Source organism: Cynara cardunculus (genome assembly GCF_001531365.2).
Source record: "Cynara cardunculus var. scolymus isolate 2C chromosome LG 3, CcrdV1, whole genome shotgun sequence".
In the NCBI taxonomy this organism is placed as follows: domain Eukaryota; kingdom Viridiplantae; phylum Streptophyta; class Magnoliopsida; order Asterales; family Asteraceae; genus Cynara; species Cynara cardunculus.
The window spans coordinates 12372315-12384973 of record NC_037530.1 but is presented as its reverse complement, the minus strand read 5'-3'; positions in this window follow the sequence as shown (position 1 = coordinate 12384973).

Here is a 12659-nt window from a genome sequence, read left to right as displayed (position 1 = left end):
TGGGTATCACATGGTGTTAGCCCAAATAAGATTTACCGGAGGTTGGAAGCAGGAGAGAGAGACATAGGAGAGAAAAAAATTTAGATACTTAAAATGTCCTTTAATTAAAAATTTAAGTCAAATTACAAAAAATATTAGTTTTCAAATTTATCTATTGATTTGTGGTTGAGATTGAATCTCATAATTATCATAAACTAACCAGTTATCCCTTGAATGGACCCGTATATACATATATATATATATATATATATGAAATGATATTTATGGAAAAATGATAAGTGTTTAATTGATTAATAATCGAGATATTTATGGAAGATGATCAAAATTCGTTAATTACGATCAACACTTTAAATTGAGAAATAATGGAGATATTCATTAGTCTAGATCAATAGTTGAGATTGGTTTGCATGTTTTTTTTTACAATTAGAGGGTAAATGGGACACACACACTCACTCTTTCTCTCCTACACACAAACACACACACACATATATATATATATATATATATATATATATATAGAGAGAGAGAGAGAGAGAGAGAGAGAGAGAAGGGGGAAGTTAAATTAAAAACCAATTTTACATTTTAAACTAAAGGATAAATCTTGGCCCTTCATCTCTTTTTGATCTAATACCTTACATTAAATAGAATTTGTAATTAAAATTGTTAGTTAAGATGATTAGAGGCAAAATATAAGTTTATTTCAATCATGACCATGTTTAATTATATGAATTTTTATTTTATTTTTTAAATTAAAAACCTTATCCCCTTAATTTTTAAATTAAAATTATTTCAAAATTACTAATATTTTAATTAAATAAATTACATCAAAAAAATGAGAATCTATTCTCTACGATATGAAATTTATCTCGATATAGTTTTTTTTCCCGTTTTAATCGGTTTTTACATGAAATGCTATATATGTATAATATTAATTATGGGTATTCATGTACATTGAGATGTGTACAACAGTTCAACATTGTAAGTTCATAACTTGACATCACCTTTTTTCAATACCAAAAATTTGTAACGCAAAACACCTTCTTCAATTCTTTAAGTACGTACCTAACACCACTTTCTTCATCATCGTAACCCAAAACCCATCGAGACCGATTGAGAACTGGTCCATTGACTTGGTGTATGTTTATGTGTGTAAAACCATAACTTACTACCTTCATTTTCCATCGAGACCGATGGAGAATCTATCCATTGATTTATTATTTGTTTGCGTGTCTAACACCATAACCTACCACTTTCAGCTTTTATTGAGACAAATCGGGAACCCATCGAGACCAATCGAGACTAATCGAGAACCTATCCATTGACTTGGTGTGTGGTTGTGTGTGTAAAATCATATTCTACCACCTTGATTTTTCATCGATATCAATTGAGAATCTATTGATTGATTTATTGTGTGTTAGTGTATATAAAACCATAACCCACCACTTTCATCTTTTATCGAGATGGATCGATAATCCTTCGAGATGAATAGGGAACTCATTGAGATCAATCAAGAACCCAATAAAGGGAAAAAACGTAGAGTATGTAGAGTTGAAACTGTAATATATATTCATGACGAATATCATACTAATATGAATACTAGAGAGTTGTTGTATACACGTGATCATAGATAAATATTCACGATGAATAAATGTATATTAGTGATGAATACTGAAGCGTTGTTGTATATATGTGAACATATATAAATATTCACAATGAATGTTATAGTGAAAATGCATATTCATGATGAATATCATATTAATGTATGAATATTGAAGAGTTGTATATGTGAATGTACCTGATTATTTATGACGAATTGTATTTTATATTCATGATGAATGTTATTTTGAAAATGTATATTAATGATGAATATCATAGTGATGTATGAATACTGAATATTATTGTATACACGTGAAAATACATAATTATTCATGATGAATGTTATAGTGAGTTTTATATTCATAATGAATATCATACTGATGTATGAATACTAAAGGGGGTTTTTATATACGTGAATGAGCATAAGTGATCTGATGAATATTACACAAATATACCATTTCACGTAAAAATTTACATCGAGATCGATGTCAAATCTAAGAGAATGAAATGCTCGTTTTCTTGTTATAATTTGTTTGATTAAAATATTAGTTATTGTTAAGATAATTTAATTTAAAAATTAAGGGAGTAACTTTTTTTTAAACTATAAAAGAAATAAAAGGTCAAATAAGTTAAGCACACGATTCAAGTTTGAAATTAATCCCATTTTTGTCCCAAATCACTCCTTAATTAACCACTTTGTGTTTTAACCATTGGTTAGTTTACTAAATTTTGATCAGTGCTCAGGATTTGTCCCTTGGTTCATAATATAAAGTTGTTTTTCAATTTACCCCACCCTAATTAGGACAAAATTTGCTAACCGAGGTATTTTCGTCTTTTTTAAATATTGATACCACATTCCTCAACTTTATCATTTATTTTGTTTAAACTTTCTTGATTATCTTATTCACTTTTTCGTTTCACCTATGAACTTTGGTAATTTTTTGGAACAATCAACGTTCATATACGAAACAACATTATGAACTTTAAATAAAAATCATTGTTTCACTTATGAACTTTAAATAAAAATCATTGTTTTCACCTATGAACTTTCTACTTTCACTTGTGAACTTTGGTAAAAAAAATCAAAAGAATCAAGGTTCATAGATGAAACAATATTGTAAACTTTAAACAAACACCATATAAAACATGATTATCTTTCATATATAAAAACAAACATTATATCGAACAAATTCTAGAAAAGAGCGACCAATTTAAAACTTTTGATAAACACCATAAATAGAACAACTTTCTCCCTAAAGGACAACATCGAAGACTTCTACATCATATATAAGGGTTATAGCCAACAACTTTCGAAACAAAATCTTACAGAAAATCTAGGTTAAGAACAGTTGATACTAAAACCTACATACTGTTTCCAAGGTACTCAAGGTGTGCCAAAGATCTAAGCCCTTGTCGTGCCTCTACAAACACTTGACTTATTTCAAGTGTCGTTAGTTGTTAATAATCTTTCTCATTGATTTGATGATAATTCCTTTTACCCATTGAAGTATTGTTTCTGTCTATTCAGTTCCAACGATCATCACCGAGTCTGTTTAGTGATCGATGAAACATGTATTGTAATCCTACTGTGACAATTATACTTCAAGAAAACAAAACTTACACCCAAGAACCTTCAGCAAATGTCAAAGACTGAAACTGAAGATTAGTGACTAGTGCGTTCGTGATATGAAGCGGTATTCAGTGATTACAACCTGGTCAACATATGTGTGAAGACTGCACAAGCCTTAGTGAATGCTGAAGAGACCTCCAACGTTATTCCAACATTCAACGATCAAATGAAGCTTGCCATGCACGATTGTTTTTGTCGTGTCCTTCCACACACAAAGGACAAACCCATGCCCCCTAAAGAGTATAGTACAACACGGAGCCGATTAGTCGACTTTAGTTCCCACCAACTCCATGAAAGAATGTCTGCTCATGAATAGACAAAAGTAATATTCACTGTAGCAAAGGACAAGATTTCCTCTAAAAGCTTGACATGTGTTCTTCCTCTTCTGAATTGCATTTAATACAATAGGTATAAATAGCTGAGTGCTCTCTTCACTCATGCAACGTTACGATACAAGCAAGTTAGAATTTCTCTCTAATTTTAAGACACATACCCAAGAAGAACACACTTCTGTCTTATCTCTTTCGGAAAATCTCATATATTTGCTAAGTGTATTTGTGTCTATTTCTAGATTGTTTTAGATAGGTTTTTTCTTTACCTTGTCAATTCCGCAAACAATCTGTAAAAATCTGTATTGATCTTTATTTATCAATATATATTTTTAAAAGTGAAAGTTACTGTGTTTGTATTCATCCTTCCTTCTACAAATTGATCACCTCTAAACTTTTGTAGATCTGGCTGGAACCAACACTAGTATCACTCTCACCAGGATCTGATGCACATGTTGACAAGAAAAAGAGTCACGCTTAAAGCCTAGTGAGCTCAAGCAGTTTTCTTCCCAAATAAGTCAAGTGGTAAAACCAAAAGAATGTTACTAAAATCACAATTTTCCAAATGAAATATATATATATATATATATATATATATATTTTGAATGAAACATCTTTCTAAAAACTTACCATTTTCATGATAAAAACTCCATATGAAAAATGCCCATTTGAATATGAAACAAAAACCAATACTCAATCAAAACTTGAATACCTCAAAATATTCCTATAGTGAAACATGGATAAAAATCCATTATCTAAAACACTAAATAATGGACAAGACTCGGTATCCAAAATAGCAACTCATTGATTATACTCTATAGCCAAAATAACACCGAAAATATGAGTAAATTTAATAGACAAAACAACAACTCATAGATAACACTTCATAGCCAAAGCAACATCGATAACTTGGATAAAGTTCATACCTAAAATAACACATGTAGGTGACGAGGGAGACCCATCTTCATCGACTAATGAAAAATACAAAGTAAGCCATAAATCACGTTATCAAGTAGAACCCTCAAGATTCAATTGACCTTAGTGACTACTCATTCGAGTTTCAGCTTAAGGCTCATGTCCTTAGTGCCTACACCTCCGGGTAGACCTCAAGGTTCATGGGTCTTAGGACCCACAACTCTTTTACCATTGGGTTAGTACCATCAAGTATACAAAAGTCATAATGTATAACTTGAACATGCTAAATAACTTCATAGGTATTCACCTCTTATATACATGACACCGTGTGTATAAAACACACGACACCATGAATACCATATTATTTAACACACATCAACCAACAAGAATTCATACGCCTATGGATCCAGTAAGACTTCCAACTTACATTTATTATCATATACATACACTCAAAACATGTATTATCATATACACACATATATATATATATATATATGCAATATATGAAAACCCGTTAAATATCACCATTGAACCATTTATGGGGAACAAAGTCTCATAACACATTTTAACCAACAAAACCTTCAACTTAGGGGCTGTTTGTTTACCACTTATTGATTCCATTCAGATGTATTTGTCTGAATCGATCAGACAATGGGTTGTTTGGCTTGCATTTTAAAACATCTGAATGGTTCAATAAGGTCTTATTTGCTCCATCACCTTTTTCCTTGGTACCCTTCTTTTAAAAGACTCTTCATACTTCTCCTCACTACTTTTGATTCTCACCATCAGACACTCAAGAAATGCTCCTGAAAAACCTTGATTCTCACCATCAGACACTCAAGAAATGTTCCTCAAGAACCCTTGATTCTCACCATCGATCTTCCCTATTTCTTCACATTCAACTTGGCAACAGGTTGCATTCGATTCTGCAACAGACAGGGACGAGGGAACCATCAAAATCGAAAGAGGTAAGACCATTTTTTCAGATACAAACCCTATTTCAATTTATGTTTTTGCTTCCCATCGATTCCGATTTATGTATATGTGCTCCCTGTCAAATTCTTTAAATGTTTGAAAACTTCAAAAAAATTGTATTAGCAATTTAGCATCGATTTCTTGAAAACAGGGTTTGTATTAGCAAACTCGTTTGCATTTAGATTTTTTTTGTATTAGCAAACTCGTTTGCATCGAACCTTCTGTTTGCATCGAACCTTCTGTTCGGAATGATAAGTTCCAACTTGTTTGCATTTAGGTTCCAACATGTTTAGATTTTGTTTGTATTTAGGTGTCATTCACATTTGGGATCCCAACATCGAATAAAATGGAACCGATCAAATCCAACATGTGAAGCTTCTCTGTTGGATACATGATCCTACAAATAGAATGCTTTTAGGACTTGAGCAAAAATTGAGAAGTATATATATGGGGGACTATAAATGGTTCTTGGCTTTTATGTTTTATGGTTAAAGAGGTACGGTTCTATTAGAACTAATATTGATTTCAATGATGGAGAATAAGCTTGGTAGACTTTCTGGGTGAAGCAAACACTTGTTAGCTACAAGCCTACAACTGTTAGTAGGGTTAAGAATTTCTCATTTGAGGCCATGTGAGTGCTCCTTTTACAAATGTTGTGTGGAGGTTTGAACATGCCGAAGTGCTGTCAAAGGAAGAGGAAGGGTGAGAGAGCATATAAACCAAGCTTTATTATTGGAAATGTAAAAATAAGAATGGGGTTATACTTATGATTGTTGTATGGTGGGGTTATAGTTATGAGTGTTGTATGGTGACATGGAAAAAACCTACCTAAATATGAACATATGTCCTTGGCCTTGGGAAACATAAGATAATCCTTCCTGGCAGTGGACTTCCTAAATATTACAATATGTCCTTGGAGGAACAGACACATTTGCACAACAGAAAACAACATCTTGTTTTTTATGTATAATCTGGGTTATTGTATACAATATGTGTACTCTTTTTTGATGATAGAATGCTTTGGATAGGAAATTATAAGAGATTTGTTCTATGCTTTTAAATCTTGATTTGCTAAAAATCGTTATTTGTAAAGTATGGACATTGTTGGTGAGGGTTCACAACCAAAAAGACGTAGAATAAACTGGAAAAAAGAGAGCGTAGAATAAATCGTTATTTGGATTGATATACTATTATGTATTGGCTTGAACTATTAATTATTTTCTATTTTTCATTCAGAATTTTTTTTAGAACTGTTGTCAAATGTTAATTTTCATTAAACACAAGACTAGGGGTAAAATGGTGATTTTATGTCATTCAGACTGTTGATTCAGAACAGTTTCCAAACAACATTTTTTCTATCTGACACTAAATCATACAGAGTCTCTTAATCATTCTGACCACTTAATCATCCTGCACTAAACCATTCAGCAACTGCCAAAAAGCCCCTTACTTGACTACTCCATGAAAGTCAACATAAGTCAATAGAAATATATATACTTCATATATATTAAACTTCATTTATCAAAATGGGAATATATCCAAAACTCTTATTTAGTTAAACCAACCTTCGAAATATCACACTCTAGTGATTTGCATATCCAAATGTCTCAAAACCCCAAATATATGCCTTTTCAAGGTCCTATAAAATCAAATGTACCAAGGATGCATACATACCATATAATCCCCAACATATGATAAAAGCACGAGGAACACATTTGAAAGCTCAAAATAGACATTTTTTCCCATGTACCTAGTTTCACAAAGTACTTGAAATTCACCTTGCTAGGTTTTGTTAAACCTAGGTTCCAAAATCCAAACTATAACTTCCATTGATGAAGGCTTAAGATCCATAATTTAAGTTCCCCAAGAATCATCTCATGGTCACCACTCAAACCAAAAGATGCGATATCAACACAAGGTCTAAATCCACAAAAAGCCCCAAACATATGACTTAAAATACTCAAAAGGGCTTACCTCTTCAAACTTAAAGGATGATATAACCAGGTTTTTATTCGGTTATAGAATTTGGGATGGTTCTTGAAAAACATTGGTAAGTAAAGAATTTTAAATTGTTTATATGTGATTATTTGCTTATTATATTTCCACTGCCTATGATTATATGTACAAGTTATTACTTGGGGTTGTATGTGTGAATTGTGGATTATAAAATTATTAATCCTCGCGGCCTGTTTTTTATAATATATAAAAGTGATAAGGTAGATTTATCTTATCCATTCTATCTTGAAAAGAAAGGAAAAGAGAGAAAACTTGTTGTGTGTATTCTTGTGTGAAATACTACATGAAGCTGTTAGAAGTTGATTCTTTGATTATATTTGGAAATCGTTGCTGTAAGTTTCATCTTCGAATATGTGCATACAAGGTGAGTTCAAGTTATCAACTTCCTATATTTGGTATTTGAAATATTTGAACTGTTTGGTTTTATGTGAAAAAAGGCAAACTGTTCTTGAAGCTATTATGAGTTGATAATGAAGCTGTGTTTAGAACTATTAAAGTTCTTAATATGAAGTCTCTGTGATGAAACTTTTTTGATGCCATCCTTGGTAAAAATGACAGATTTAGTTAAAAATTTTATGAGGTAATAAGGGTGGCATATCAAGGAGAGGAGTACCATGAGATAAGAGTGACATATCAAGGAGAGGTGTACCTCTGGATAAGGGTGGCAATTGTGAAATCTGAGTTTTGATCATTCATCTTGTTATTACATCCATAAGATACAATGATCCTGAGTTATCACTTTTGTGTGATGTGAGGAATTGGAATTATTGCTCTTATTGATATGATAACAATGTTGTTATGCAGAGGAGGAAAATGGTTTATGACCAGAGAGGCTATGATTGCATGTGTTTTGAGTTAATAATATTTTTGGGTTAATCTGGATGTTATACTTTGAAATATTTTAATAAAATAAGTTTTGATGATGAACTAGAGGGACTCTGGTTGGTCTTCAAGACTAGGCAGAAGGCCTCTGGTTGTGATGGAAAATCTCAAGTTTTTCAAACTCATATTTTGACCCAAAGGCTCTGTATGTACTATACAGAGGCTCTATATCATAAAATTTAACAAGTACAAGCTTTGTATATGAGCTATGTATCTAATTCTTAGTATTTCGTGTAATTTATAAGCTAAAACCTTTTGAACTTGATCTTTTCCAACTATAGTAGAGGACCTGAGTGCTCATGCGCTTTGTGCGATAAGGAAAATTTATAAATCCTTATGGGAATATGATATTGGAATTTGAATTTTATAAAAAGGTGTTTGATATTTGTAAAATTACGAATATGTTTTTATAACAGGTCTTCACCATGACCTTGAATAAAAAAGGATTTCTCACTAGACCTCAAGGTTTAACCCTCATTTTGTGTTTAAAAATGTGCATTGCAGGTCAGGTTTTATAAAAGGGATAAGGGAAAGAAAAAAATGTGAATTTTCCTTTCATGCTTGCATGGGTCATGATGAAGAGCTTGTTATTTGTTAATGTTTTGGAATACTTGTTTTATATGCAAGTTACATACAAGAATATTATGGAAAAATTTGGTTGTAAATTTTGTAATATAACTTCTTGTATTGTTGGGATCGAATGTGTACTATTTGTATTTCTTGATATATGAAAATTTTGGTTATATGTAAATGTGGATCTTGGGGTGCTACAAAGTTGGTATCAGAGTCTGAGTTTAAGGGATTTTGGTATTCAACATGATGCCTAGACTTAAATTGTATTGTTTGCATATTAGGGGTCCCTGATATAGATTGAACCATTGGAATAAATATGATGGGTTAAGAGAACAATATGTAAGGTAAATTCAAATTACAAATGGCCAATGTAATTATGAATTTCCAGGTACATATCTGTACTTAGACACCCTATTATATTTGGGAATGTGATTATGTTTGTTGAAAATTTGTAGATGGCCAATCATTCCCGAAGGTCTAAAAGGATCACCCTCCCCAACCCGAATAAAAGAGAAAATTCACCTGAAAATATTCCTTCTAATTTATCAGAAGGCTGAGGTAGAAGAAGATGTCGGGGTAGAGGTCGTGAAAGATGTCAGGTAAAAGGAAGGAACAGTCAATCTGAAATACCTCAAGATCAGAATGAATCAATTTCTAGAAACATAAATCAAGAACTTGTGCAGCAGCTTGAGTATGTTACCCAAGATGTATTAGCTGAAGAAATGAGTAAACTAATAAACACCATGACATCTATTCTTGGGGTACCAACCAAAATTTAAACAGAGAGAGTTGAAGTAAATTCACAAATCAAGCTATAAACAACAGAAGGGGAGATATTAAGATGTTTTTAACTTGTAAGCCCCCAACATTTTCTGGAGAAAGAGAACCAGTAAAAGCAATGTGCTGGTTGAAAGAAATAGAATCTGTATTCAACACTAGCAAGTGTCCATATGAAGACAAAGTCAGATTTGCAGTATGAAAGTTGAAATCAAACGCTTGGTATTGGTAGGATGTGGAGTCATTAGCTAAATCAGATATTTTACAAACAATGTCTTGGTCAGGATTTGTTGATCGATTTAAAGAACAATTCTGTCCAAAAGCGGCTGTCAGACAATTGTGAGAATAATTTTTGAAATTGGAACAAGGTAATCAGACAGTACATGAATATACTGAAAGATTTATTGAACATTCCCGATTTTCAGAACATTACATCTCAACAGAACCTCGTAAAGTTGAAAAATATACCTGGGGTTTAAAATCATCAATACGAGAGTTTGTAATTGCTATGAATCCCTGTCACCTTCCTAATGGCAGTTGATGTTGCCGAACCTACAAAAAGAAACAAAAACAGACCGGGGGAAGAGAATGTGGTAGAGAAAAGAAAGTGGGAAGGATCTTCAACCAGTTTCAGAAAACCAAAATTTGTAAAAATGGAAAACCGTCCTACCTAACGTTTTGGTGAAAGACCATGTCCAAGATGTCACCGAATTCATCAGGGTGACTATAGTACTGATCAAATGAAATGTTATCAATGTGGTGAGACATGTCATTTATCTAGAAATTGTAAAGCTCCTCGGAAATAATTTTAATGTAACTCCCCTGACCACATTAGACTGAATTGTCCTCAAATAATAGTTCCAAGGCTAACTATGGGATGAAATGCTCCAAGTGCACGTGGTAGAGCTAATGTTCAGAGAGGAGGTCGAGGAGGGGCAAGGGGCTGATCTTTTCAAATGACCAAAAATGAGGCCTAGGAAACTTCGGACGTGGTAATAGGTACTTTTCTCGTTAATTCCATATATGCTAAAATGTTGTTTGATTCTGGTGCAAATTAATTTCTTTGTATCACCATTATTTATGGGGTGTTCAAACATGAATTCTATGCCACTTGACTATACTTTAGTAGTTGATACTTTTAATAATAGTCGAGTATCTGTTACCCGTGTTTTTAATAATTGTCGAATTGAAATTGAGGGGTGTGGGATGCCAATTCTATTGTTTCCGATACCTATGAGAGAGTTTGATATAGCAGTGGAATGAATTGGTTGGCAGAAAATCAGGCTAATAATGTATGCAATAAAAAGATGATCAATATTAATTTTCCGAAAAAAGGGCCGATTGTGATTTATGGTGATCGGCGGGATCATAATACTAGTTTCTTATCTATCTTGAAAGATAGAAAATGTGTTCGGAAAGGGTGTCAAGGTTATTTAGCTTAGAGTCTATTCCTGTATTTTGTGATTATTCTGAAGTATTTCTAGAAGATCTGACTAATTTACCACCGGATCAGTCCATCGAATTCAGAATTGATATGATGCCAGGGGTAGCACCAGTAGCTAGGGCATCTTATCGTCTGGCACCATCTGAGTTAAAGGAGTTGGTGATGCAGTTGAAAGAGTTGCTCGATAAAGGCTTCATTAGACCAAGTACTTCATCGTGGGCTGCTCCCATTCTATTTATTAAGAAAAAAGATGGATCTATGAGAATGTGTATCGATTATAAAGAATTGATTAAGTTGACAACTAAGACCAAATATACTTCACCAATAATCGATGACTTGTTTGACCAATTGGTTGGAGCAAGTTACTTTTCTAAAACTGATTTACGGTCAGGCTATGATCAGCTTAAAGTCAGAGACGAGGACATCGCCAAAACAACATTCGAACCAGATACGGACATAACGAATTTTTGGTTATGCCTTTTGGTTTAACCAATGCTCCAGAAGCATTTTTGGACTTAATGAACCGGGTATGTAATGAATATCTTGATAAAATCGTTAGTATGTTTATTGATGATATTCTTATATACTCAAAATCTAAAGAGGATCATGTCGAACATCTTCGTCTAATTCTTGAACTTTTGAAGGAACATAATTTATTTGTCAAGTTGTCCAAATGTGAGCTTTGGTTAAGGGAAATGCAATTTTTGTGTCATGTTATTTATGAGGCATGGGTAAAAGTAGATCCTGCAAAAATCAAGGCGATTGAAAAATGGGAAGTACCAAGAACCCCTACCGAGATCCGTAGTTTTTTGGGTTTAGCAGGATATTATCAGAAATTCATTCAAGATTTCTCAAGAATTGTTGCATCGTTAACCAAGTTAACAAGGAAATATGTCAAGTATGAATGGTAAAAAAGATCAGAGTGAAGCTTTTCAATTATTAAAAGACCGTTTATGTTGTGCTTCAGTCTTATCATTACCAGATGGATCTGAAGATTTTATTGTGTACAGTGATGCTTCAAAACTAGGTTTGGGCTGTGTATTGATGCAAAGAGAAAAGTTATTTGTTATGTGTCAAGACAGTTAAAAGATCACGAGAAACAGTATCCGACACATGATATGGAGCTTGCGGCCGTGGTATTTGCATTAAAGATCTGGAGGCATTATTTGTTGGGAACTAAATGTTAGATTTTTACGAATCATAAAAGCCTCCAACATTTGTTTAATCAGAAAGAATTGAATATGCGACAAAGACGGTGGATTGAATGGGTGAATGACTATGACTGTGGAATTCTTTACCATCCAGGAAAGGCCAATGTGGTAGCTGATGCTCTTAGTAGAAAACAAAGAAGTGGTACAATCAAAGTAGTTGCGTTGAGATTAAATTTGACTTCCGACCTTCATGATGAAATTTTAAGATGTCAAAATGAAGCTACCAAAGAAAAGAACATTAAAGAGGAAAGAGTTGGCAGAATGATTTCAACCTTGATAAAGAATGACAAAGGAATTATATGTTTTCAGAA